Source organism: Tursiops truncatus, chromosome 1 (assembly GCF_011762595.2).
Source record: "Tursiops truncatus isolate mTurTru1 chromosome 1, mTurTru1.mat.Y, whole genome shotgun sequence".
Classification (NCBI taxonomy): domain Eukaryota; kingdom Metazoa; phylum Chordata; class Mammalia; order Artiodactyla; family Delphinidae; genus Tursiops; species Tursiops truncatus.
The window spans coordinates 6,106,923-6,134,447 of NC_047034.1; the positions used below are offsets into that span (position 1 = coordinate 6,106,923).

At 34.5% G+C, this 27,525-nt stretch overlaps 1 long non-coding RNA gene across 1 annotated transcript in view; it reads left to right on the forward strand.

Annotated features, from left to right (window-relative positions):
* Positions 1 to 27,322, forward strand: part of LOC141277937 (uncharacterized) — a 48,565-nt gene extending 21,243 nt beyond the window's left edge. Inside the window, exons 4-6 of the long non-coding RNA XR_012329890.1 lie at positions 17,797 to 22,340; positions 24,455 to 24,702; positions 25,166 to 27,322. This is a non-coding gene — a long non-coding RNA (uncharacterized lncRNA). The remainder of the gene's footprint in view (positions 1 to 17,796; positions 22,341 to 24,454; positions 24,703 to 25,165) is intronic.
* Positions 27,323 to 27,525: the final 203 nt, after the last annotated feature.

Here is a 27,525-nt window from a genome sequence, read left to right on the forward strand (position 1 = left end):
GCATCCATTTTAAAGGCATTTATCTTGAATAAACATATTGCCAGCTGTGTGACACAGCTACTGTCAAAATAACTAGATAAGGAACCAGACTGCTCTACCCAAGAAGGTCGCCTTATAGAAAGCCCTGGACCTACAGATTGTCATACTGAGTGAAGTAAGTCAGACAAAGACAAATACCATATGATATAACTTATATGTGGAATCTAAAAAAAAAAAAATGGTACAAATGGACTTATTTACAAAATAGAAATAGAGTAACAGATGAAGACAAGCTTATGGTTACCATGGGGGAAATACTCTGTAATGACCCATATGGGAAAAGAATCTGAAAAAGAGTGGATATATGTATATATATAACTGGTTCACTATGCTGTACTCATGAAAATAACACAACATTGCAAGTCAACTATACTCCAATAACAATTAAAAAAAGAAAAAAGAAAGCAATCCCCGAGTGACCTAGATAACCGACAGCTTTTCCCTACCCTCACCCTAATTCCCACTCCTTATGCTTATGCACCAGTAAAGAGTGAGCTCACAAAACCCTAGGCACCCCACCTAAAAGAGACAGAGTCCAAGTCCACGCTCCCTCTCTTTCTCTCTACCCATGACCCTTGCTGTGTGGGCCTCAGGTGTACCAGGTACCTTCCAGGACTTGTGAGTAAAAAATTGTCTTATTCGAAGCTTCCTGATGGTTTTGCTGAGGTATGTCCTGTAATCCTAATAAGAACTGGGAAGTCTGTCCAGCCACAACAAGGGCTCTGGTGGTGGTGAGAGGGGACGTCTGTTGGCACCAGACCAGGTGAGTCCCTCAGGCATCCCTAGCAGAGAACATCACCATCAGTAGGCTGAGACCCACACAAGAGGCAAGGAATTCTGTCAGGGGTTTTCCTTCAAGTGAGAGGCTCACTTGGTTCATTTTCAAGAAATATCTGGAAATACCCAAGTCTGAACAATCATAGTTTGTCTGTCACTTGTTCTTTCAAGTAAAAATAAATGTTTTTTAAAAAAGCAGCTGGCTTGGCTTGCATCTCAAATAATTGCACAAGTGTGTTTCCTCGAGATGACCTTTGTGTAATAGAAGTACTTATACACACGTCCCATTTCATCTACAGAAGATTAAAATGAGGTCCACTTGAAGATCCAGATATATGAAAATGAGTAATTGCTATCGATTTATCAAGAGATTTCTTAAATAGGATTGCCTTTAAAAATGTTTAGGTACATGACAATGAAGAATAAAGTGACCATTCACGCATGTAGTATACTAGTCGACCACTGCAGTTCGGTGCCATCCCTGGATTTGTGCCAAAAGGCCAGCAGCTTTACCCACCATTGCTCTTGTGTCATCAATGCAAATGGCAACACAGTGGAGAAGGAAACAAATAATGCCATCACATTATTATGAAAAGAGTCTGTGTGTTCCGGATAACCTATAAAGGCCTTGAGGATTCATTGAATGCTGCAGACCACATTTTAAGAATCTTTATAACATAAATGCATGAAAGTAAATGAGTGTCATAAAGGGCATTAGGAGAATTGGAAAAGGGGATGATGCGTGATTTTGAAAAGAGTGACCTGTTTTGATGGTACTGAGAAGGCGATCTTTGAGCAAAGATGTAGAGGATGAGAGTATGAGTCACAAACATATTTGGGGAAAGAACGGACAAGGTAAAAAGCATAATTGAGGGGCTTCCCTGGTGGCACAGTGGTTGAGAGTCCGCCTGCCAATGCAGGGGACACGGGTTCATGCCCCGGTCCGGGAAAATCCCACATGCCGCGGAGCAGCTAAGCCCGTGAGCCATTGCCGCTGAGCCTTGCGCGTCCAGAGCCTGTGTTCTTCAACAGCAGAGGATACAACGGTGAGAGGTCCACGCACCGCAAAAAAAGAAAAAAGAAAAAAAAAAAGCATAATTGAAACAGAGCAAGACCCTGTGGGGCTTTCTGTGTCCCCCACTTCTTGATTACAGGAAATAGGCTTCTTTCAGCCTCCATGACCTTCTCTGAGTTCCAAGGAGCATGGGCATGTTCAAACATTTGCTAATTAGGGAAGGGAGGGGATGCAGAGACAAAGGAGGGACAGTCAAGAAACAATAGTGCAGCCTTAAGGCAGGGTCCTGCTCACACCACCCCCAACCCCCACCCCTGCACAAGGGATATACATAACAATATCTTTGAGCTGAACGATGGCTGAAAAGGAAGAGATGAAATTAGGGAAGTAACAAGGTGACCAGATTGTATAAGGCTTTGTAGACCATCATAAGGATGTTTTCTCTTACCTTTTATGAAATACAGACATATTACAGCGTTTTGAGGAGAGGAAACTTGATTTGGATTTTGAAAGAATCAGCCTAGTGGTAGAACTTAAGATATACATCAATGAATTATGAGACTATTCTAGTAATCCAGATGAGATATCAAGATGGCTTGGGATATAATGGTAGCAGATGGGTTGGTAGGATAAAGCGATTAAATTCTGGATATGTTCAGAAGATAGAGCTCTTAGGAGTTTCTAATGGATTGAATGGATGTTGTGAGAAAACGACTAGTCTAGAAAGACTCTAAAGTTCTTGGCCTGAACTTATGAAATGGCAATATTGCCATTAACCATAATGGTTGCCACTTTAAGTGGGTAAGTTTGAGCAAGATCAATTTAGTTTTACACACTACATCTGAGATATCTCTTAGATATATAACAACAGACATTAAGTACATAGTTGGATGGATTACGTCAGACTGGATTGCGGGGTGAGTTCATGCTAGAGATAAAAATTAGTTGGCTGGTGGGAAGCAGCACCATAGCACAGGGAGATCGGCTCTGTGCTTTGCGACGACCTAGAGGGGTGGGATGGGGAAGGTGGGAGGGAGGCTCCAGAGGAAGGGGATATGGGGACCTGTGTATGGATATGGCTGATTCGTTTTGTTGTACAACAGAAGCTAACACAGTATTGTGAAGCAATTATACTCCAATAAAGATCTATTAAAAATATTTTTAAAATTAAAAAAAAAATTAGAAGATTTCTTTATCATTAGACTGGGAGTGTGTGTAGGTTGAGAAGAGAAAAAGATAAGCACTTAACCCTGAACCCTGCCCATGTTAGGAAGACAGGCAGAGGAGGAAGAAGTAAAGAGACCAGAAGAAGTAAACAGGGAAGCAGGGCTTAATTCAAGAAAGTATGAGTTTTTTTTAGGTTGAGTGAAAAATAGTAGGGCTGATTTCCTATATCAAATTCTGTTGACAGTAAGATGAGAACAGATCATTGAATTTAATAACATGGAAGCCAATGGTGGCCTTGATAAAAAGTTCCCTTGGGGTAGTGTGGGCAAATCCTGATTAAATTGGTCCAAGAGTGAATAGGATCTTTAACATTAGGCTGAAATGCTTAGAACAGAGAGAACACTTTGAAGAAAAACACAATAGAGTCTTTTTTAAAAATCTATCCTTCAACATCATATTTAGTTTTGTTATATAAATCAAGGCAAATAGAACAAAATCAGACCAGTAGTAACCTAAGGATTATATGTTCTCTTTAAAATTCTAAAAATAGGAAACTCAGGAAAAAAAATTATAATATGTTTAAATAGGCACTTAACTCTAATAATATTATAGAAACTATAGTTTATCAAGACATTTAAGGACATGGTAGAAAACTATGTTATCATTGCCAAAAATGATATTAGTTTTTCAGCATTTTTAACTTTCCTCTGTGTCAGGGGAAATTCTTTATATAACATCATAAAAGAAGCAGAGGGGACACATACAATCAACTTTCTTCAGATAATTAATTTTTTCTTTATATAATAAATGTAGAGAAACAAGTAGAGTCCAACTAATTATATTTCTATTTGCATTAATCACATGAAATATACTTTAAAAAAATTAAGCAGTTCATATGGAGATATCACAGCTGATATGTGCTTTCCTCCTTCATATGTAGAGACTACCAAAGCTCCAACATTTTTCAGTATTTTTAAAACTTTCAATTTACTTATTAAATCTTTTTTTTTTTTTTTTTTTTTAGCTCTTACTATCTACCAGGCACTTTTCCAGGAACTGGATGAAAATCAGTGAACAAAACTGCTAAAAATTTGTGCTTGCTATGTATGTTGGTTTGCAACTTAAAAAAAAAAAAAAAGAGGTCATGGAAGACTGCAATAAAATGGCAAACATTTAGTAAAACTCAAATGCTAAATAGAAAACATTTGGCAAGTTCTTCTCTGTGCTGTACCCAGGACACATGATCAATCATATCATTTTTTTTTTCAAATTGGCTTAAACTCTTTTTGAGTAAAACATATCAAATATTTAATACCAGCTGTATTAACATCTGTAGTCCCCACCTCTGTTCCTGATGTACTGTGACCATCCCAGAATTATAAAACTAAACTTCTGCCTTAGCTATACTTTTGCATCACAACCAAAGAGAAATGAAATGACATGGAAATGCGTATTGCTGTCTTATATCTTAGACATGGAGCTAATAGAATAAATACAAAAGAGGTAGAAAAAACAAGAAATAAATATGATGGATAAAACATAAATTAAGATAGTAGATATAAGTCTAAGAATCAGTAAATATAGTATATCTGTATATGTTAAATTTCCTTTGTGAAAGGCAAATAGATTTAAAAAGGAATCCGACCATATGCATTTTGCAAATGATTCACCTAAGTTATAGTTATACAGAAAAGTTGAAAATGAAGGGTTGCAAAAGATTCCAGGCTAATTGCTAACAAAAAGCAAGCAGATATATTAATGTTGTCAGACAAAAGAGAATTAGAGAAAAAACTTGACTATAATAGAGAAGGATATTTCAGATTATTGTTATGAACTAAATGCTTGTGTTCTCCTCAAATTCAGATGTAGAAGCCCCCATCCCCAAAGTGATGGTATTTGGAGATGGGATTATTGGGAGGTAATTAGGGTAGATGAGGTCATGTGGGTGGAGCCCTCATAGGATGGGATTAGTTCCCTTATAAGAAGAACCCCAGAAAGTTTGGTCTCTGTCCTTACATTCATACACAAAGGAGGGGTCATGTTAGCACATTACAAGATAGCAGCTGCTTCCAAGCTAAGAGAAGAAGCCTCAGAATGAACCCTACCTTGATGGCGTTTGGATCTTGGACTTGCCAGCCTCCAGAATTGTGAGACGTAAATTTCTATTGTTTAAGCTTCTCAGTCCATGGTGTTTTGTTAGGCCAAGCAGACGAAGACAATTGTTTTGAGATCATATACTAAGAATTCATAATATTCATGGGCCTTCAGGCATGTAACTAGATATGCAATATAGCAATAAAAAATCACTATAAAATTGAAGAAATTGAACATACTTCAGATAGAGTAAAGAACAGCAAAAGAAGAAGAGGATAAAGAGAATTTGATTGACACAATTGAAAATCTTGATCTAATAAATGTATATGGAACCATATACCCACAAGCCCAGCATTTGCATTCTTCTGAAACATGTATAGAAACATTAATAGACAGTTTCCATGTACTAGATCTTAAAAGAAATGTCAAGTAATTTTAAAAGAAAAAGACTAATTTTACTCTATACTTTTTCAAAATGCAGAAAGTTAGCCAAAATTATATTTCACCATTAAATAAAATAAAATACACTATTCTAAATAATTCTTGAACAAGAAGAAAATTAAAATTATTATTTTTAACAATAGAAATATTATGTATGGTATGATTAGCATAACAGGAAAATATGTAAATTTTAAAAAGAAAACTTGTAAAATTACTATTTGACTAATTCTAAAACAAGATTTATTTTGTGAAAATCTATTCTATAAAATAAACTCAAGGCAGAGGAAACCCTAAAAGACAAAAAATAGTAATTTTAAATAGAATAGAAAACTTTACTATTGTTCAGTCAAACCCAATGCTAGTCTTTTGGGGAAAAAATAAACAAAAGAACTACTGGCAAATTTGATCACTTATAGGTACACATAAACTTAGAAATCAAAAAGAGGAAAATAAAGTCAGACAAAATTTTTAGAGTCTATTATATATAACTTTATGTCAATAAATTAAAAATTTTAGATGAAATAAATGCTTTTCTAGAGAAAAAATTTCATAGAGTAATTCTTAGAAGTAATTGACAAGGCAGACAAAATTTTTTTCTCGAATAACATACAACTCTTTGATGATATTACTGGTGAGTGTTATCAAACATTTCTGAAAAGGAATATGGATAATGTTGGAATCCTCTCCACTCTAAGTTATATAGTTAGAATGGGTCAACAATTAACACAAAAGGAAAGTTATAGGGGTTTTTTGTTTTTGTCTTTGTTGTTTTGTTTTTGTTTTTAATTCCTTTCTGATGGTATCATCAGCTGAGTCATCTCAAATAAAACCAGTCATGCTCTAACAGGCAGTGGTTCTAAAGTGGTTAATGTCTGGTTCAATGCTTTTAGGAGGAGGCGTTTTGGATCTGTGGAAAGGAGTCAGCATCTACCATTTTTATATGCTCTTACAGTAATTCTGTATGTCTCCATACAGAATCAGTACCCTAATTTGAATATGATGCTAATAAAAGCCAATGGGACTTATGGTGTCTTGATCCACCTCTATGCCAGGCAGTCATGACCTTAAATTAAAAACATGACCAATGAGAACCTCAGTCTAATTCCCAACAAGGTGTGATTTCTACTATGTTGTTCAGAATGCTTTATGAAAGTATGGAAATATCTACATTAATATTTTTCTTTAATTTTTGAAGTAAACTATTCTTGTAAACACTTAAAATTACTTTAATAGTAAACAATGATAAATCTGATCTATCAGACTGGTGTTGCTTCATGAGTGGAGAGTTCTCTTGAGGGCTCTCTCTCTTGAGGGAGAGGAAGAAACACAGCAGGGAGATTGTCTGATCCTCTGAGGGGGCACATCATAAAATTGTGGGCTGGACCTCACCCATAAATTGCTAGAATAAAAGCTGGTCCTTTCCCATGAATGTTGAAACTGTCCCTGGGAACCCTAGAGTGTTTTTTGTGTGTTTGTTTTTTAAATCACTGCTAGAAGGACCCAGTTATGCACTGGAAACTTCAAAACTACACAAGCTGGAGAAGACTAATTTTCAAAGGGCAGTAAACATAATCCTAGGTTTAGTTATGGAGATGATGAATGTAAGGCAGGGTTTCTAAACTAAAAAACACTTTAAAAAATGTTTCCTCTGTCTCTTCATATCAGACCAAAATTGACTTTCTAAGAAAGCTGAAATACAATGGAAAAAAGCAATTCAGAGATATTTAGCTATTTCAGACACGTTATGTTGAATGGTTCCTGTTGACATGTTTTACACAAGATAGTCAAAATAGCTTCATATGCTGCCATAAAATTTTCCAGTATTCCTATTTAGTATTTTTTACATGATGATTCTTATTTTCTTGATGCCACTATGTAATTACTTTTCAAAAGCAAGAACAGTGGGCCCGTTCTCTTATTTCTATTGAGTTAGTGTTCATTTTGGCAGTTACTATAATTGCATAGTGCTGAATTCAGGAACACTGGCCAGAAAAATAAAATGGGAACGGGTGCAGCGCTCTTACGATTCACATACTAGTTTCCCTAAAAATGATTTCACAAGTGCAACACTTCTCTCTCTCCAAAGGCTTCCAAAACACTACAAAAGGAATATGATCAAAAGCATTTTTTTCCAACTCAAGGCAAAACAAGTGGAGGAAAACTAAAACATAAAAGGAACAAAGCACTCTCTATAATTACAGTTGCAAAAATGTTTCATTTCCCCTAAATATCGCATATGTTTTCAATAGTACTTATTTTGCATGTTTAATGTTATTCATAGTTACTGGAAAATACTACTCTTGAGAATCAAATCCTGTTATGTAGGAGGAGCCCTATTCTGTTAAACTAGTATGAATAAATGACAAAAACAACTTTCTATAATATATTAGTTATTATGATTATATTTTTTAAATAGATAATCTATTTCAATAAAAGTTCTTCTGAGATAGAGGAGCTTCATCTCAAAAGTGATCGGAGAAAGATCTACAAAATCAAAGAATCTAGAAATGTAAATAGTTGATACAGACAACAAAGGGAAAAGAATAACATTCCCAAATAGTTATAAAGTTTCCATTAAGATTTTACTAGTAGCTGGGGCCATTTGATTCTTCTTATTAAAGGAATAAGAAGACAATTTGTTATAAAATATAAATTATGTTGCTACTTTGTATTAAGTTAATATGAAAAATTCAAGCATAAAAATGCAATATCATTTACAATGAGGCCATAAAGTTACAAGCTATACCTTATGAGTGACCAGAGTCTGATCCTTCTTTATGATCTTGTTGACATATAGTAGTTCAGGTTTCATTTGGCCTCTATGATAGTTACTTACAGTGAAATTTTAGGGATACTCCTCCCAGTACCCCATTTTGCTAATTTCCCTGCCATAATTTTCGTATATAGCTATTTCATCATTCCAAAAAGCAATCCAAGCAATGGTTATCCAATAAACTCTAAGGACTTAGTGAGCTTTCAACTAAGTGAGCTTTCAGTCATTGAAGAAAGACTGAATAAATGAGTCTATTTCAGACTTAACTTTTGAATAAATATTTTATTCATCCATGGATAAAAGAATACTTAAGAAATTTTAAAATATATATCTTATTTTCTGCATAATGTTTGGGTTTTATAATTATCTAAGCTGATGAATTTGTTATATTTCAGATTACATCATTTTAGCAGGCTTTTGTACTATGTAAAAAGGCTACCTCATAAGAAGAAACATTGTTTTACATTTGAGAAATTTTTCAATTTTGTATTTTGAAATAATTATGTAATCATGGCAAGTTCCAAAAGTACTACATCGATTACATTGTAACATTTACCAAACTTCAGCTAGTGATAAACACTTATAAAACTATAGTACAATGTCCATAACTAAAAAATTGATATTAGTACTGTTGAAGAGGAAACATTTTTCCTCTATTCTTGTAGGTTCTTTCGCCTTGCCTAATAATTAAGTTGACATAAGACATTAACAGGAGAAAAAAATGAAATTTTGTGTATATGGAGCCTCACATAGGATTGAGAAGATCCAAGACAGGCAGTTAAGGCTTGTGTGCCATCCTGAGCTAAGGAGAAGACGTAGGGGTCTGGGATTCCAAAGGGGAGGAAGACAATTTATAGGGAGATGGGAAGAACAAATGCTTGGTAAACAAATGTTTGTCATGCCACGTAGAGATAATGGGACAAGAGGAATTTCTTTAGAAATAAGAGCAATGGTAGCGTTTTTGTGATAATATTTAGTCTTTTGTCCTCAATTCCTAAAAAACTCTTCAGAGCCATAAAGGTGAAATGGGCGTCTTGTTATTCATAACAAGCTCTTTTGTGCCACAACTGAGTTTATGTTAACACAACTGGGTGACTTTTGGAAGCACCTAAGGATGGGGGCTGGTTGTCAGGAGAATCAACATTGTGGTTAGAGGGTTGGAGCATTCAGTCCCACCCCAGGACATCTAGAGAAGGGAGAGGGGCTAGAAATTGAAGTCACAAATGGCCAATGAGTTATTCAATCTTGCCTAAGTCATGAAGCCTCCATGAACAACCAAAAGGACTGGGTGTGGGAGAGCTTCTGGGTTGGTGAACACGTGAAGGTTTGGGGAGAATGGTGCTCTCAGAGTGAAGGGAAGCTCCCACCCTTTCCCCATGCCTTGCCCTACATATCTGGCAGTTCCTGAGTTATATCTTTTTATTAAAAAACTGGTAATCTGGTGAATAAATGTGTTTCCTGAGTTCTGTGAACCACTCTAGCAAATAATAGAACCCAAGGAGGAGGTTGTGGGAAACTCTGATCTGCAGTCAGTCAGAAGCACAGGTGACACCTGGGCTTGTGCCTGGTGTCTCAGGTATGTGGGGTGGGGCAGTCTGGTAGGGCTGAACTCTTAACTTATGGAATCTGATGCTGTCTCTGGGTAGATCAGGTAAATGGTGTATGAATTGAGTTGAACTGAACTGAATTGTAGAATGCTCAGCTAGTGTCTGGAGAATTGCTTGGTGGTATGGGGGAAGCTCCCCTCCCCATGGTAAAATTGGGTGCAGAACCCAAAATAGTGGCTCTTAAATTTTAAAGGTACCTGAAAAATCATTTAACTGCCTCCTAATTGTTTTCAAATCAGAGTGTAAACAAAGAGAAATTGTAATTTGTATAATCACAGTGAAATTATTAGTAACACTAAGGCTGCCTTCTGAATGCTACAAGAATCATAGCGGCCAAACTATATATATGGCAAGAGATCCTGCCACTGGAATAGACAAGAAACAAACAAACAAACAAAAAACACCAAGCAAGAACAACAACAAAATCTAGACTTCACTCATAATTTGAATACATAACATTGAAAACTGCAGTGGTATTTATTTAGACTTTCATATCTCTAGTGGTCGTTCTCTCCACTGCATATACGATAGTCCTGGGGTCCAAATTCAGGAGACCTGGTATCAAGTCCAAACTCTAGTAATCATTGGCTGCATGATTTCAGATGATTTTCTCAATATTTCTTCCAAATTTTTCATTAGTAAAAGGAGGGTGAAATCAATGACCATCAGACAAGGTCATTTTGAATGTCAAATAAGACTGCTTAAGAAGATCTCTTAACTCTAAAGTGATATGCTGAAATTAGTAATCATTATTCTTTCATCTTCAATACTATGTAGCTCAGCTCAAAACTGAATCTATAAACATAATCCATCTTTCATTCTGACCCTAGCTTTATATTCTTCTAATGATCTACCTATTTGCAATGGAAGAGTGCAATAAAAATGCCAAAATAAAATAGGTTTTGGAATATGATTTCTAAATATATGGAACATTGAACTTTTGTAACGTTTTCATTCTTTTAAACAATGCATCATTATTTTTCTTTCTTTCTTATAGTGACCTCATAGCATTTCCTTTCTGTCAGGCTAGCATTTCTTTTTCTACACAACACTGAATGTGGAATGCCGCCTGCCTGTGACATCCTATGTTTTGCTAGTCTGATTTTTAAGTTATTACTCGCAAGTTTTGAAGCAAAGTGAATACTTAAAATTACCCATCCAGAGTGATCTTTGTAGTTTTACTTGGAAGTAGCACGTTCATTGGCTCTTTAACTTAGAAATTATGTAAATACACTAAATTCACATGTAAAGCATTCTCAGGAGCGAAGCAAATAAAATACTACCTTTTTCTACCTCATTCACCTGAATTTAAAGAAATTTAAGTTATTTCTGCATCTACACTTAATAAACAACAATCAACATGTAGTTCCACATAAAAATCCTCATTAAGTCAAAGGAATATTTTAATGTATTTTCCTATCTCATACTGCCATGCCAGAAACGTTGTATTTCTGGCTCATTTTAGAGTTAAGATCAGCGGGTAACATTATTAGAACATTCTCTTAATTGATTTGTTTAGATTAAGCATTAGCAATCATGAAACAAATTAAAAGGAGAATAAGAAAATAGACATTTTATTGAAAATTGAGTTGGTACAATGTTTGGTTTATTTATGGCAGTGGCTTACGTTTGTAATCAACTTTTTCTCAGGATAATAAAAATTTATTTCAGAACTTGTCAGCAAATTCTTTGACAAAAAGCAATGAAAGGAATGTCAGAGGAGGTTCAAAATGGTGCTAGGTTGGAGAGGAAAATCTGCATGGAATTAAAATATTGCCAAAATGATCCACGAAGTAGACCATCTACAGCTAACCATTAGATCCAGTGGAGGCCTCTAAGTATTGGTATTGCTGCACTTTGTGACAGAAAGGAAATTATACAGAAGACAAAGAAAATCCCTTCAATGCTTATAATTTAAGAATCAATTTGAATCCTGGTGTTTGATGATGGAATTTATTATATAGTTTGAATAATCTCTGTAACTCACATAAGTAGTATTTGTACTAAGGTAATAGACATACAACTAGGGTGAAAGACAAGAAGAAACCCATCATGCCCAGAGACTGGGGAATAACATCCCAGCTACAAGAGCCCTGATGTGGAAACTGTCATCATACTAGCATTCATTCAATAGTGTGATGCTTATGCAATAAGGTAAATATTCATCCTTTGTCTATATAATGTTATGGTGTTGCTAATTATGTATAAAAGTAACACATATATTTCTATATGTGCATTTTGTGCTAGTTATTGGTGGAAGTTTCAAATATTAGGAATCAGTCATCGGAATGAATTATTTTCACATTTTTTTCATGTGCTATCTGTGGAGCTCATTTTCATTTTTCTAGTTCAATTAATACTTTGGTTTCATTTGCATTTGTGCTCTGTAGACTAAATGACTAAAATACATAGTCATTTAGAAAATATTACTAAATAGGAAATGCTTGATCTTTAATCAATAAAACTGTCAACTTGGATTAGTGGGATTAAAATGTGATGTCTTCTCTTGTTCTTTATTTATTCTCTTTACAATACAGTAGTGAACCAGAAACCAGTACTTTTCAGTATAGTAGTAGATATTATTGCTTCTGGCTAACCACACTTTGATTGATGCAGGTGTTAACTCTAATGTAATCTAAATTCTCTGTGGCTATTAGTAATTAACACACTAACTATTGCCCGGGGTTGTGTTAACTTTTTATGTTGGAAAAATGATTTTTCATAACTATAGGGTTAAAATTTTATTTTCCTCAAAATAAGAACAACAGACATAATCTGAGAGTAAATTTCAGGTACATAGAGTCTGAGGGAATACAATTTACAGCCAAGCTACTCAACTAGAATCTTCAACTATCTTAATATACAAAACTTTCTGCAAAAATGCAGTAAAATCCAATGACTCTGCAGCACCTGCTGCACTTCTCTGCTCATATACCTGTGCCTTTTCTGTGCACTTCATTGGTTTTAAATTGTTAGTTTCTGAATCTCTGTGCTTTGCTCCCCAGTGCTACTTCTAGAACCTCCTTATTCTATTCTTCCTTAAAACATTCAGGTCTGCATCTTCTGTCATCAGAGTAAGCCATCCTGTATCTCTTCATATTGCAGACGCTTGCAGATACCCAATCTGGCTTCTCATTCTATGACTATGATTCTTGATCAGATGTCTAATTCTCATAATTTCTACTTTTATAACTCTTAGTGATTTCAATATCCAGGAAGATGAAAATTTCAAAACTCACAGCTTCTTGGTTATCCCATCCACTTTCAATATGTCAAATGCCAGTTATATGAAAATAACTCTCAAATTTATGTCTTAAGCTCTTCCCTTCTACATCTGTGAAAGTATCAGCACAATCAAGAGTCTGAATAAATCATCACCTCCAAGAGTTTCCTCATACCCTTTTGAAGTTTATTTCTCCCCTTCCTGGGCCCCTTCTCCCCTCAGACAACTACTTACTCACTTTCTAGCACTATCAACTAGTTAAACCTGTTCTCTGTTCATCCATATGGGCTGGAAGTGGAAGCTGACTCAGGTAGTGTTATAATTTAGCATAACCCTTACTTATTCCTGTCCATCTTATTCCACTATTTTTTTGCCCAAATTGGTTTTGGAAAGAGCAGAAAACATAAAAAGAAGTAAAAAAAATACCAGGTAATACATGTAATATTAAGATTAAGAAAAGGTAATGACTTGATTTACTGATCTATTTTAAAACTCTGATTTGATCTCCATTCCACAATCCCAGACTTTTGCCTTAATATCAGAAAGTGTCTCTAGCTTAAGGTCTGCTCCATACTTTTAAATCTGATTGTTTTTTCGAGATGAACAAGTATATCTATTGCTTAGTAGTTATGATCATGACCTTTAGAATTTTAATCCTGGCTTGAGATATTATGCAGCGTATTTCATCTTTCCACACTCTCTTTCCTCCACAGTAATACAGTGTTATACATTGTGCTTACTTCCTAGGGTTGTGTGAAGCTCAGGTGATTAAATTGCAATTTACTCAACATCGCAATGTTTTCGAAAACAGAAAAAAAAATCAGCATTACTCATAAAATCATTTTAAAATGATTTCTGTGACATTTAGAGACAACTGTATTCATATGATTTTTCAGATATGTTTGTTTTCTAAAACTATGTAAGAATAAGTGCACTAAACAAATTATCTAGTCGGTCTAAAGCTCCATCTATGCTAGTGGCACCAGAGCTCATTTTTGCAAATGCCATTCATAATAATTGCCCTGTATGAGGCAATGTTCTTCGTGACAGCAAACTTCACTTCACCCCCTTCCAAAGGATATTTCTGGCCAATTTTCTTCAGTTCCTGTGACTGTAGGGGGCTGATCACAGCAGGCTTGCAGATGAGAAACAAGATTTCTCTCTTCTTGGTCCATTACATGTAAAATTGTGATGTTAAAATGCTTTTGTAGAATCACTTGGATTAGCCCAAATGATGATGGCTTGAAGTTTTCCTGGAATTTTTCATACATCATCTGCTCTAAAATGAAATAATGATTCATAATGTAGTCCTCACTCAAGGCACAAACAAACACATTACTAATGAGCATTTTCCTTAATGGAGTGGGTTCTATTATAGTGAAAGAAGACTCATTATTCCTTGGCAAATATACCTTAGTACATACTGTTGTGGACTTATTAAGAATAATAATGATTTAAGCAATGCAGAAACACATGCAATTAAATTTCTCACCACAGACGGGGAGCACAGCAAAACTCAGCATATCAGTGGATCTTCAACTGTGTATAAATCTTCAGTTGATGTGTATAATTAATCAGGTCAAATCATTTTTAATAAAAATATTGAGGAGCACTATTTGAGGTTGATAATGGTGATTGTTTAGAGTTTTATAGTTATGTTTTTAGGGCAGATCAGTTGGAAATCTTGTGAATAAGTTCAAATAGTAAGAAATAAATACTATCATAGGGAGTTGAGAAATCTAATAATGTGTTGCAAATAGAGTATCAACAGTTGTTATTTCTGAAATAGGAGAGTTTCTAAAGGTATCTAAAACATGCAGAAAGACAGAGAGAGAGAGAGGAGAGAGAGAGAGAGAGAGAGAGAGAGAGAGAGAGAGAAAGAGAATAGATTCTATCAAATGTTTATATTTTATGTAGGTATGTAGATAGCTGATAGATGAATCATAGATAGAAAAACAGCTGTGTGTACATGTATATATATTCTACATTCCCTGTCTGCAATAAAAATAGCAAGCTGGATGGGACCTGGGGCCTGCCAGAAACTCAGACAAAATACGTAATGTATATGAGCACATAGCAAGCGTCAATCAAATGACTTAAAACCCCACACTTAACTTTCACAACAACCCTACACGGAATGCTCAGATCAACACCCCATACCTACTATTCCTAAATAAAAAGTAAAAATGGCAAAAACTAAGTTTGTTTGTAGTATTTGTAAATTTCTTTGGTAGCAAATCATGCTTTAAACTGTGACGCTATTATGTTATTTGTAGTCTTTTTTCATCCAACCAAGTGAGAATATCCACTTGCTTCCCTGCAAAAATATTAATAGGTTTGTTTGTGAAGTGTAACATAGCACGTAATTTATATATTGTACTACTTACCAAAATTTTAAAAAATAGGTTAAAAAATATGTCAGGTCCCAAGGGTTTGGGGTCATGGAATTGTGGGCTGTACCTGCATCCTTCCCATGTCAAGGTCACTATAGTTCATTTAGTGAGAGAGTATGATTGTAGGTCAACATATCAGTGGCTTATTCTTTCTCTTTAAACAATATTGTGGAGACAATAGCTAATCACCATCATCACCAGCAGCAGCAGCAGAGGTAATTTTCATTTGAATGCAAATAAATGAGTCGAGATCTTTGGGATTTTCTCTTGATGAACCGGAGAATAATTCATCTCTTTTCAGTTGTATATTTACGACAATAGTGTTTTTAAGAAAGCTGGTTACCCTTTTCTCTTCCGTTTCGTCTCCCTTCCTACTGAAGAGAACTAAATTTGCCCGACAAGTGATAAGGAGTCTGAGACAGCACAGAAAAGTCTAGCAGGTGACATGTCAAGTTTAGCTGGCTTTCCCTGCAGCAGCTGGTTTGCTTTCTCTAGCAGATGCTCTAAATTATGTAACTGAACTTGGTTTTCATTAGGCATACCTGTTTTTGAGGATGCTTAGGGTAAATTATGTGTCCAAATACAGCAAATGTATATAACATCTTCTGACAGATTTTTGGAAGTAAAATGGACTAATGTTTCACTTTATTTTCCCTACTAATTTTTCCTTTTTAATCATTTCCCAAGTTTAATATATTTTTGCTGTGTTTAATAATATAAGATTTTGTAAGCTAGCTTAAGTTTTTTGGAACAAAATAGGAAATATTAAACAGTACTTCAATGTAATTTGTGTCATGCTTTTTCATCTAGCATTGTAACAAAAATCTCCGGTTTTTGGAGCTCTTCATAAATATTGTTTTATTTCAATGACTACAAGAGATTGCATTCCTCCATGATATACTTTATCGTTTACTACTAGTTCATTGAACTTATTTCCAGTTCACTGTGATTAACATCATTATGTGCAAAGCTTAGAACACAGATTAGGCAGATTTGTATTAGAAAAACAGAGTAGGAGGTATTGAAAAGCAAGAAAGAGGAAAGTTTAGTATTAGACCAACGTATATATTTTCAAAATTAATGTACATGCGAAAGACAAAATATTAGATTAAAATAAACAAAATCTCTGGGAGCACATGCCTGTCATGGAGGCAGATGCAGTAGGACTAAAGGAATAGTTCAACAAGCTCAGGCATGAAACTAACCCAGGAAGAGACAAAATCACATTGTTCCTTTCATAGGGGAGAAAATTGCTGAATTAAAACAAGTCTGTAATTAATTTTAGAAGAAATTTTAAACGTCTCATTTTAAATATTGCTGTTAGACAATATATCTAATATTGCTGTTAGACAATATCGTGGGGTCCTGCTTGGTATCACCATCTTCAGTCATTCACATCAGTTTCATTTTCTTGATGACATTTATCACTCTCTGAACAAGGATCATCTATTCATTTGTTTACTCATTTATCCTCTCTCTCCTTCGCACAAATGTTAAGTTCTGTTAAAACAGATATTCTTATCTCTAGTTCCTTTTATATTCCTACTTAATAGATTACCGTTACTGGCACAAAGTAGGTATTCACTAAACATGTTTTACTGAAGGAGTAAATATAGTGAAATTCATATTTCCTTCCAGGAGGTTTTCCATTAATTGTTATTCTTGGTTAACATATAAAAAAGATAAAATAGTTAATACTGTATAATATGATAATTACTTATGCATTTTCCTTGCATTTTCTCTAGCATATTTACAATTTTGCTCACCTGCATTCATTATACTGATTAACGTACTTGTAGTAAAATAAGTCTCTATGGATGAATAAATTTGAAACCAGTTATCATATTTAGGAACTATAATTGGATCGTAAAAATTATCATTTATGCAGGGAGATATATTTGGACAACATACCCTTAAACCAAAGTAATAATAAGAAAATTGGGGAAGTAAAAAAATAAAATAAATGTGTCATTTGTGTGGAACATGTATTATTTGCACAGAATAAAACATGTTATTGGAGTAACCAGAGACAAAAAAGAGCATTTCTGATTATAACTCAAGGATCAAACACATAACCATATTTTAATCTATTGGTTAATAAAAATGTAGGAACATTTCAAAAACATTTATTATAGATCTTTAATCAAGCCACATAGATTTTTACCTGTTTGTGACAGTGCCATAGAGAAAGAAAGCAACTATTCTAAAGCATGTTTATCAAACACCTGGGAGTTCAATATTATTCCTTTTTTTTTTTTTTTTGATAGGCTACATGATCTCAAGGCAACACAGCTGGTAAGTGACACACTGACCTCAGGCCCATCCCCTTGCTTTCCTGCTGCTTCTCATACAAGGCCTATGGCATTATTCAGTGACCAGGTAATTATTACCTACATTTCATATTGCATCCAGAGTTATATGATAATGACTGCTTTAACATTTAACAAGAACTTTAAGTATCCTAATGTTAAATCTGATCTTTCTTTTTGAAGGGCAATTTCCTGGCTCAATTCCTATTTTGCTGTTTTTTTCAGTGATATTTAGAATTTATTTCACATCCTTAGAAGATGTTTTACAAAACAGTTTGCTAAGATGGAAGATGCTGTATCAGCAGGCATGATAGCACAGAAAATATTTTTTAAATTTGTAAGTAAATTATTACATCCTGATCTGTTACTCACCAGTAGTTTTGGTGTTCTAGCAACTTATATATAGTTTTATAGGAGTAATAACTTACAACTTAATGTGATATTCGAAACCACATTCTGGGATAGATTAATGGATGCAGTCAGTCAGGTATTCATTGGGAAACCATTTCTGTTATCTATTTGAGCTATTCTGTATCCTTCCCAAAATATAAAATATGATTGTGTCATGTGAGATGCCTATAGGGCTAGCCACCCGGTGGTATTTCACAAATAAAATGATGTTCTACACTTCTTATTCACTTATAGTGCACGTAGTAATTTCTAATGAACTATCCATAAAATGTAAAACTGTGATAATTCTCATGTTCCAGGACACAAAACAATTTAAGAGGCTAGAAAAAATTGTCTTTTTAAAAAAATTGGACTTTCATACAATTGCTCTCTGAAAATTTAAGATATATTATTAAAACCATCTACCTAGACAGCATTTGTAATTTTCAAATATATCATTGAAATATAATTTACATAAAGAAAAAGTGCATGAATCATGAGTATACAGTTAAATAAACTTTTACACACTGAGCATAACCATGTAAGCACCACCAGGTCAAGAAATAGAATATTCCCAGAAACTTAAAATCAAATCTCATGCCCCTGTTAACTTGTGAGCTTTTCACTTATTCCCCAAAGTAAACATTGCTCTGACTTTTAACCCACCATAATATATCTGACTATTTTTGAAATTTATATAATTCAAATAATAAAATATGCATTTTTTGTGCCTGTTTTTGCTCCAATTTATGTTTTTGAAGTCTATTTTCTTGTGCATGGCTGTAGTATTTTATTAATAATCCCATTCATTTATTCACATTAGTGTTGATGGACATTTGTTTTGTTTGCTACTTTGGGCTATTAAAAATAATATAAAGTAGTATGAAAATAATGTAAAATGAATATATATATTATATAATACATATATACTATATAATTTGTTGTTTTTTACATATACACTTCTATTTTGCGTAAATCTAAGAGTGAATTGCTGGATCACAGATGTGTATGTTTAAATTAATTGGATAACTGCATAGTCTTCTAAAGTGGTTTTGTAAATATATACTCTCAGTAGCAATGCATAAGGTTTCTGACTGTCCCACATCTCAGGTATATTTTGCATTGTTCTTTTTAATTTAACCTTTCTGGTGAACTTATAGGAGTAGCTCACCATTGTAATAATTTGCATTTCCCTGATGACTAACTAGTGAAGTTTAGCATTTTCATATATTTATTAGGCATTTGGGTAGCTTGCTAAAGAAATCTGTTTGATTTTCATGTCCTTTCTTTTCTATCAAGGCATCTGACTTTTCCTTATTATTTTAGACTAATTCTTTATATAGTCCAAATAAAAGTCTTCTGTCAGCTAAATTTGCTGCAAATATCTCCTTCCATTTTGTGGCTTGCATTTTCAGTCTTTAATTTTTTTGATAAACATGCATTCTTAATTTTAACTTAGTAATCAATCAATAATTTCTTTACCGTTAATTCAATTGTTTCCTTTTAAAGAACGCTTTCGCTAGCCCAAGGCCATGAAAATGTTTCCTTACATTGTCTAATAGAAGGTTTATTATTACACCTCTACATTCTGATCTATATTCCTCTGGGATTGATTTTTGTATATGGTATGAGATAGAGGTTATGTGCATTTTCCCATATGTTTATCCAAAGTGTTAACTTCAGTGTTGATCCAGAATTGCAAATTAAATCATATCTTTACCAGATTAGTGAAGATTAATGAATGATATGAAATACTGATGGTGATATAAAAATTGGAGTAACCCATACATTTCTTGGCTGATATAAATTTATGTGACCATTTTTTTTTTTACATCTTTATTGGAGTATAATTGCTTTACAATGTTTTATTAGTTTCTGCTGTACAATGAAGTGAATCAGCTATATGTATACCTGTATCCCCTCCCTCTTAGACCTCCTTCTCACCCTCCCCATCCCACCCATCTAGGTTGTCACAGAGCACCTAGCTGAATCTCCCAATTCATCCCACTCCTGCCCTGCAAATAGGTTCCTCTGTACTATTTTTCTAGATTCCACATATATGCATTAATACACGATATTTGTTTTTCTATTTCTGGCTTACTTCACTCTGTATGACAGACTCTAGGTCCATCCACATCTCTACAAATGACCTAATTTAGTTCCTTTTCATGGCTGAGTAATATTCCATTGTATATATGTGCCACATCTTCTTTATCCATTCATCTGTCGTTGGACATTTAGGTTGTTTCCATGTTCTGGCTGTTGTAAATAGAGTTGCAATGAATGTTGGGGTATAAATTTTTCTCTTAGAATAGTTTTAAATTTACATAAAAATTGTAAAGATATTACAGAGATTTCCTGAAAACTCCACACCCAGTTTTTCCATTAACATCTTACATTAGTATGGTACATTCATCTCAGTCAATGGGCCAATATTGATACAGTGTTATTAATTAAAATCCATACTTTAGTCAGATTTCCTTAATTTCTATCAAATGTCATTTTTCTGTTCCAGGATCCATCCAGGATACCACATTTTATTTAGCAGTCTTGTATTCTTAGCCTCCTCTTTTTTGTGATAGTTTCTCAGAATTTTCTTGTTCTGTGAGGCCAGTTTGAAGAGTACTGGTCCAGTAATATTTTGTAGAATGTTCCTCAGTTAGGATTTGTCTGATGTTTTTCTCATGACTAGACTGAGGTTACATATCTTATACTGAATCATGAGCTTGGATCTAATCCACCTGTGCTGGTTCCCACCTGGGCCTGACTGGCTGGGGACACAGCATGACGGCTAGGACACTCCACGGCCAGCTCAGCCATGGAGTGCGTTAGCCTCTGGGTAATATTTACCTGGGTCAAACTAAGAACTTCTGTGGGAAGGCTGTTGAAAGAAAAGAGAATGTCAAAGTTGGGAAAAGCTGTTTTCACACCAGGTAAGATACACTGTTTGAAAGGCATTAATGATTCAAGACTTTAAACGGGACCTAAACACTAGGTCTCAGACCAACACTGAAAGATATACCAAAATCCAAACATCACAGAGCACGTTCTCGTAAGGGAGACCCACCAGAATCTCTGCACGGCATGCACATGTTAGCAGAGGACGCGGTGTGATGAGAGAAAGAGGTTGCAGGCATGCCGAGGAGGTCTGAGAGCCGTTCTCACTGTCAGCTCCCCGGGGTTTGCGCCTGTCTTTGGCTTGAAACTCAGTGCAGGGTATCTTGGCTTTGGGAATGCTCCCTGGGAAAAGCTCTCAGTAGCCATTTCAATAATCAGGCTGGACTCTTCAAACTGCTTAGGACATTTGCAAACTGTTAGTAAAGTAACTAAGCCTGGTGGTCACTATGGTAGATTACAAACTCAAAACAGCACATACATTCCACCACCCTTATTTTGTCCAAGATTTTAAAATCAGGCATCTAGGTGCCCCAGAGACAAAGAGAGAACATTCCCAGTCCAGCTGTAAATCAACTCTCTCCAAACTTCAAAATACAATGTTGCTACACTGTTTTTGAAGAGTTGAATGAACATTAATAATCATGCAAGATGGTGTGTCAAATAGGTAAACTCCACACCACCTGGGTGTCCAGCAATAAAATTCCTGGAGGAAGGAACAAGGTTCCCTTTGCACAATGACCACTTTGATCACTGCCTGGACCTCACCTGGATCCACCACCTTCTTGTTAGCCTTCCTGTATGCTCCATTCTCATTGTGTTACAGGACATGGACTAGATTCTCTAGCAAGAAAAAATTGGCACACTTTATCCTTCAGACCATCCTTATGAGATCTCATTTGAATCTGCCTGAAGGCAGAGAGGTTTGTATGAGGAAGGTAGTATGAGAATTTGCCTAGAAAGCTTCAATCAATACCATAGAAACCATTACCTGAAAATAATGTTTTAAATATAATAAACCTTTTAAAATAATATATTTTTACAATATGTTCAAGAGCATGTTCTTTCTTGTATCCCACGCCTGCTGATGTGTTGATTAAGTTTACTGCTTATAAACCAATTGAGTGAAGAATGAAAAGTGAAGCTGGTTAACTCACTGCTTCTGGAACTGTGAGAATGGTACTTCTCTATGCTTTGCATTTGATATTAGCTATCAGGTAAGTTCTAAAAAGTATTGGAGACAAAAGTTTAAATATATGTGTATGTATATAAATGTGCGTATTTTTACCAAGAATTTAAGACTTCTCAAACAACTCAGAGATCCACCCAAGCATCCTCATGAGAAATTAATTTACTCTATATTTTATTAACACTGATATAGATATTATTTTTACAAACTAATTTCAATCTTTAAAAAATATGTTTAGGTTCTGTGCCACAAATTTCAGTTGCTGTCTTTTCAAAAGAACACTAAAGATCTAAAACTGCCAATACCATTTTGAAAATACTAACTTGATCAAATGATCAATGCTCATAGCTAACCCAGAAAATGATGCTGATCATATAATATCCATACACATCTAAGGACAGAAACCAATGGCAGCTATTATACAGAAAAATTTGCTTAAGATAGGGTATTAGGAGTCCAAGAATACTTCCTAGAAAATTAAGTATTATGTTTTAGTTTTGTGTAAAAATACTCATTGATATTTCAGCAATAATTTCAGGAGGATTAACGATAACATGGTCACATAACACAGCCATAACATATCATAACATAGTCATCAACATGCAAGAAGACAGACAGTGTAAAATAAGATGGAAAAGATAGGTAATCTCTACAAAATACCAATGAAAACTATAGCCTAAGAAATGAATTTCTTTAATAGAGCCCTTTAGCCCAAATCTTATTTTGTGCTACTTCCATGAAGCCTTTTAATGTTTTTTATTTTACTTTTTTATTATGCTTATAATATCTACATTTTTATAATAGTGTATAAACGTGCTCTGTATAAACAATGATTTAAAAACACAGTATCTCTTTTCTATAACTATGTAGTTCCCAAACTAGCAATGTTCTTTTTCTCTTTGGGTCTTGTAACTCAGTCCTAAGGAACAACTTACACTAAGGCAAGATGAATAAAATATGAGGGAAATAACAGGTGAAACTAGAAATCGAAAATGATATTTATTATAGCTTACCTAAGCAAGGAGTAGAGGTGTTCAGTTTGAATTGAGGTAAAGTGCTTGGTGTTATATTGAGGCTTTTGCTGAAACACAACAAACAAGATTAAATCTCCTTGGAAGAACCTTGCAGTAGTTCAGAAAACAAAATCCCCTGGATTGGGTCACTATGAAAGAATAATGTCATAACGTTGTTTTCACAGTTAGATGCATGCATTCAAATTAGCCATGGTTAGAGCTTCAAAGTTAAAAACTCTTAAATAAAAAACCTCAAATGCCTACTGAATTACCATACAGCAGTTTGCAAATTGGTAACTGGATGATGTCCAAATGTTTTGAGATGGAGCCAGAGCTATGACCTTGTAAAACATAAACGTATAACTTAGTGTTTATTTATAATCCCCTGAGATGACCAAGTTTTAATGGAACTAATTTAGACAATGAAATAAGTAAACGATAGTTGCAATGATGAGTTTGACGATTTTTGCATTTATTTTCTCAATTTTAATTAGAACTGTATGGTTTTTAAATGCCTAATTATAAAACAAAATGAAATGTGACTTGACTTTCCATTGTGAGCCTTTTGGGGCCCTTTAAATCATCTTTATCTAAGAAAAGAAAGTCTCGAGCAACAATAATATAAAACAAAACCCCACAATATTATCAGTGGCGCAGGAGTCACTGGGTAAATCAAAGGAAATTAGCTTTGCTCTCAGAAGCATGGTGTTAAGATACCCTTCAGTTGAAGCATTCTGTTCTGGTAATAGGAAAGTCTTTAGTCTCCTTTAGTGATGATTTTCTTTGCAGTTAATTCATAGCAACATAATTTACATTGACCTAATCAGACATAAAATGAGATGGGCTCTTTGAGGTAATAAAGGACCTGGTTTGGGTAAATTCTCATAGGACCATTGTTTCTCGTCTTCCCTCACAATCTGTTCTTGATCTCCAAAGGAATTTTTACCTGTGTGATCACAGGTAAATGATGATTTTGCTTGAGACATTCCTCTACTTTAAGTGGCCCATACGTTTACTGATTCAGAACTTGATCACAGCTATGTCTGTTGTTGATCACTTCTTCGATGGCCTCATTGGCCTGATAGATTATGGGAGGTTGAAAATAAGGCTGATATTTTCGTTTCAACAGGACCTTTGACCACAGCTTCCTGTGAATTAAAATGGTGAAACATGCATTGGATGATACTCTGAAGACTTTTCTGGTTCGTCTAGAAAAATATATGAAGCATGCTGGTTAAAGGATAAATATCATTATATTGATGAAAACTTCTCTGTTGCCAACTAGAGGAACCAAATCCTGCTAATTTAAGGATACTGTGCATCCAGCGTGTCAAAAGACAGCTACTCTTTTGGGCTTGAGACACTCATGAATGGGAGGTAATGTATATACTTTCTCCTTCTATCTATAATTAAATATTGATAGCAATTATTGAGGGGAAATTACAGTGAAACACATTTATGTCAGCATAAGAGAATTTTCCAACAAATCAAACTGTACAATAATTTATCAGGAGCTGGATAAAATGGAATTCCCATGCCATATTTGAAGAGCTGGATAGAAATTCATTTGTCAGAGATGTAGCTAAATAAACTTTGACTTTATACAGGTTGGTTCCTTCCATTGGTAAATGATATGTTTTAGATATTCAATTAAAATTTCTAGATATTAATAAAAATTGCTCTCATTCCAAATGCAGGGACCCTGAAAAATAAAGACAACAAATACTTCTATAATGTGTACTATGTGTTGGACATCTTATACATGCTTTATATATATTAATATATGTAATACTTTGAAAATCCCTAAGGGATAGTTACTATGATTATCTCTATTTTCCAGGTGGGAAAGCAGAAGCTCATGGAATATAGAATAACCTGAATACGGTTACACCACCCGTTAGAGGAAGAATTAGGATTCTGTTATATTCAGGCTGCCTCCAAATTCCATTTACTTTACCTTTGTATTGTCTTTCAGAATATATTGAGAGCTGATGCTATTTCTTCAGGAAAAATTAGAATTTAGAGTTAAAAGGAAAAGAAATACCTCATATTAATTTGATTTTTCATACCAAAGTTTAGAATTTCTCACAAAAAAGAGTAGTTGCTTTGCTAGAAAGACAAAGTTATGCCCTCTGTATATCACTAAAATCCACAGAAATCTAATCAAGGATTTAAGTAAACAAAATCTGACTAAAGATGACTACAGCTGTTTAAGGCATGTGTGCAGGATTCACAAAGCCGGGTATGAAAGCAATGAAGTGATATGTCGAATCTAAAGCCCAGCAGGGAAAAGCTTACCATTATTCTAGATGAAGCATTTTCTGTCTTGAGCAGGCATGTGAACTCACATGGGAAAGATTTGGAGGATGCTATCTTATTACTGGGTAGGCATGAAGCGACGTCCAGACTTGGCAAAGCAACTCAGGTGAGGTCACTGTGATAGATTATGGCAAGCCTGAATCTAGTCTTAAACTGGGCAAAGTCATGAGACTCATAAGCAGCCTGGTCAGCACAGTTCTCAGCAACAGGTCCACAGTATACAGGGTGAAATGTCAGACAGGACTTAATAAGCAATGTTCCAGGATGTCTAGAGAGTGCAGCAGAGTCTCTCTATATAATCAGGGTTTCAAACAAACCATGTGCCAGCTCTGCTGAAAGCAGTGAAACTTTCCAGTTCGTATAAAGCCTTAGTCATCTGAGCTTGAAAGAAGAGCGCAGTGCCACAGTGCCTGGAACAATGTTTGGTGTATGTACAATAATAAGTTAAAACTAAATTTTAAAATAAATGTGTTGGATTGTTTCTACATTTTGGCTATTGTGAACAGTGTGGCTATAAACATGAGTATACAAATATCTGTTTGAGTACCTCCTTTCAGTTCTTTTGGGTATATCCCCAGAAGTGAAGTTGCTGGATTATATGATAATTCAATTTTTAATTTCCTTATAAACTTCATCTTAAGGTCTGAATCAACAGTGCGTTTACATAGAGTTAAATGCTGATATTTTGTTAAAATGAAGATCTTTTATAACAAATATAAACATATTCAGTTTTTGTAAACTAATACAATTCTATATGCTATAAATAAAGTCTAGTTAATTTAAAAATGAAAAAATAAATAAATACATGCAGTATCAAGAGAAGTCTGTCTTCTAATAGGCTCTGCTGAACTGGTTTATAGCAATCTTGTTCTATTGAAAAAAATCACACCATAATAATTATAAGGACACAAACTATAAAATTCAATGACTCTATATACAATGGAATATTACTCAGCCATAAAAAGAATGAAATAATGCCATTTGCAGCAACATGGATGGACCTAGAGATTGTCATACTGAGTGAAGTAAGTCAGACAGAGAGAGACAAATACCGTATGATATTGCTTATATGTGGAATCTAAAAAATGGGTACAAATGAACTTATCTACAAAACAGAAATAGAGTTACAGATGTAGAAAACAAACTTATGGTTACTAGGGGGTAAGTGAGGAGGGATAAATTGGGAGATTGGGATTGACATATACACGCTACTATATATAAAATAGGTAACTAATAAGGACCTACTGTATAGCATAGGGAACTCTACTCAATACTCTGTAACATCCTATATGAGGAAAGAATCTAAAAAAGAGTAGATGTATGTATATGTATAACTGATTCACTTTGCTGTACACCTGAAATGAACACAACATTGTAAATCAACTATACTCCAATAAAAATTTTAAAAAATTCAATGACTCAAGACTTCTTTGTGTTGTATCAGTCAGTCAGGCATCTATATTCAACAAATACTTACTTTGAGTCAAACCCTGGGGAAACACAAGATGAATGTCACGTTGGTGTGAAGACAATACTATTGCTGATTTGTAATAGGTAATGGTGTAATGACTTAAGACTGACTCAACATTGGAATATTTTATATGAGGAAATCTATCAACAGATGTATGTATGTAGGTATGTGTATATGCAACATGTATGTATTCAACCTAAAGATTCCATAAATAGGTAACAATTGAGTACATGTGTTTATCTCCATGATTTTTTCCTAAATTTTCAGAAAAAATGAAAGTAAAAAAGTTGAAAAAGAATCCAATCTTATGGAGGCAAAGAGAAATGGAGAGAAGGCAACAGTGGAGGAGAAATGCTAAAAAGAAAAGAAAAAAATTGGTTAAATGAGCGCTTGATGGATACTTATCAGAA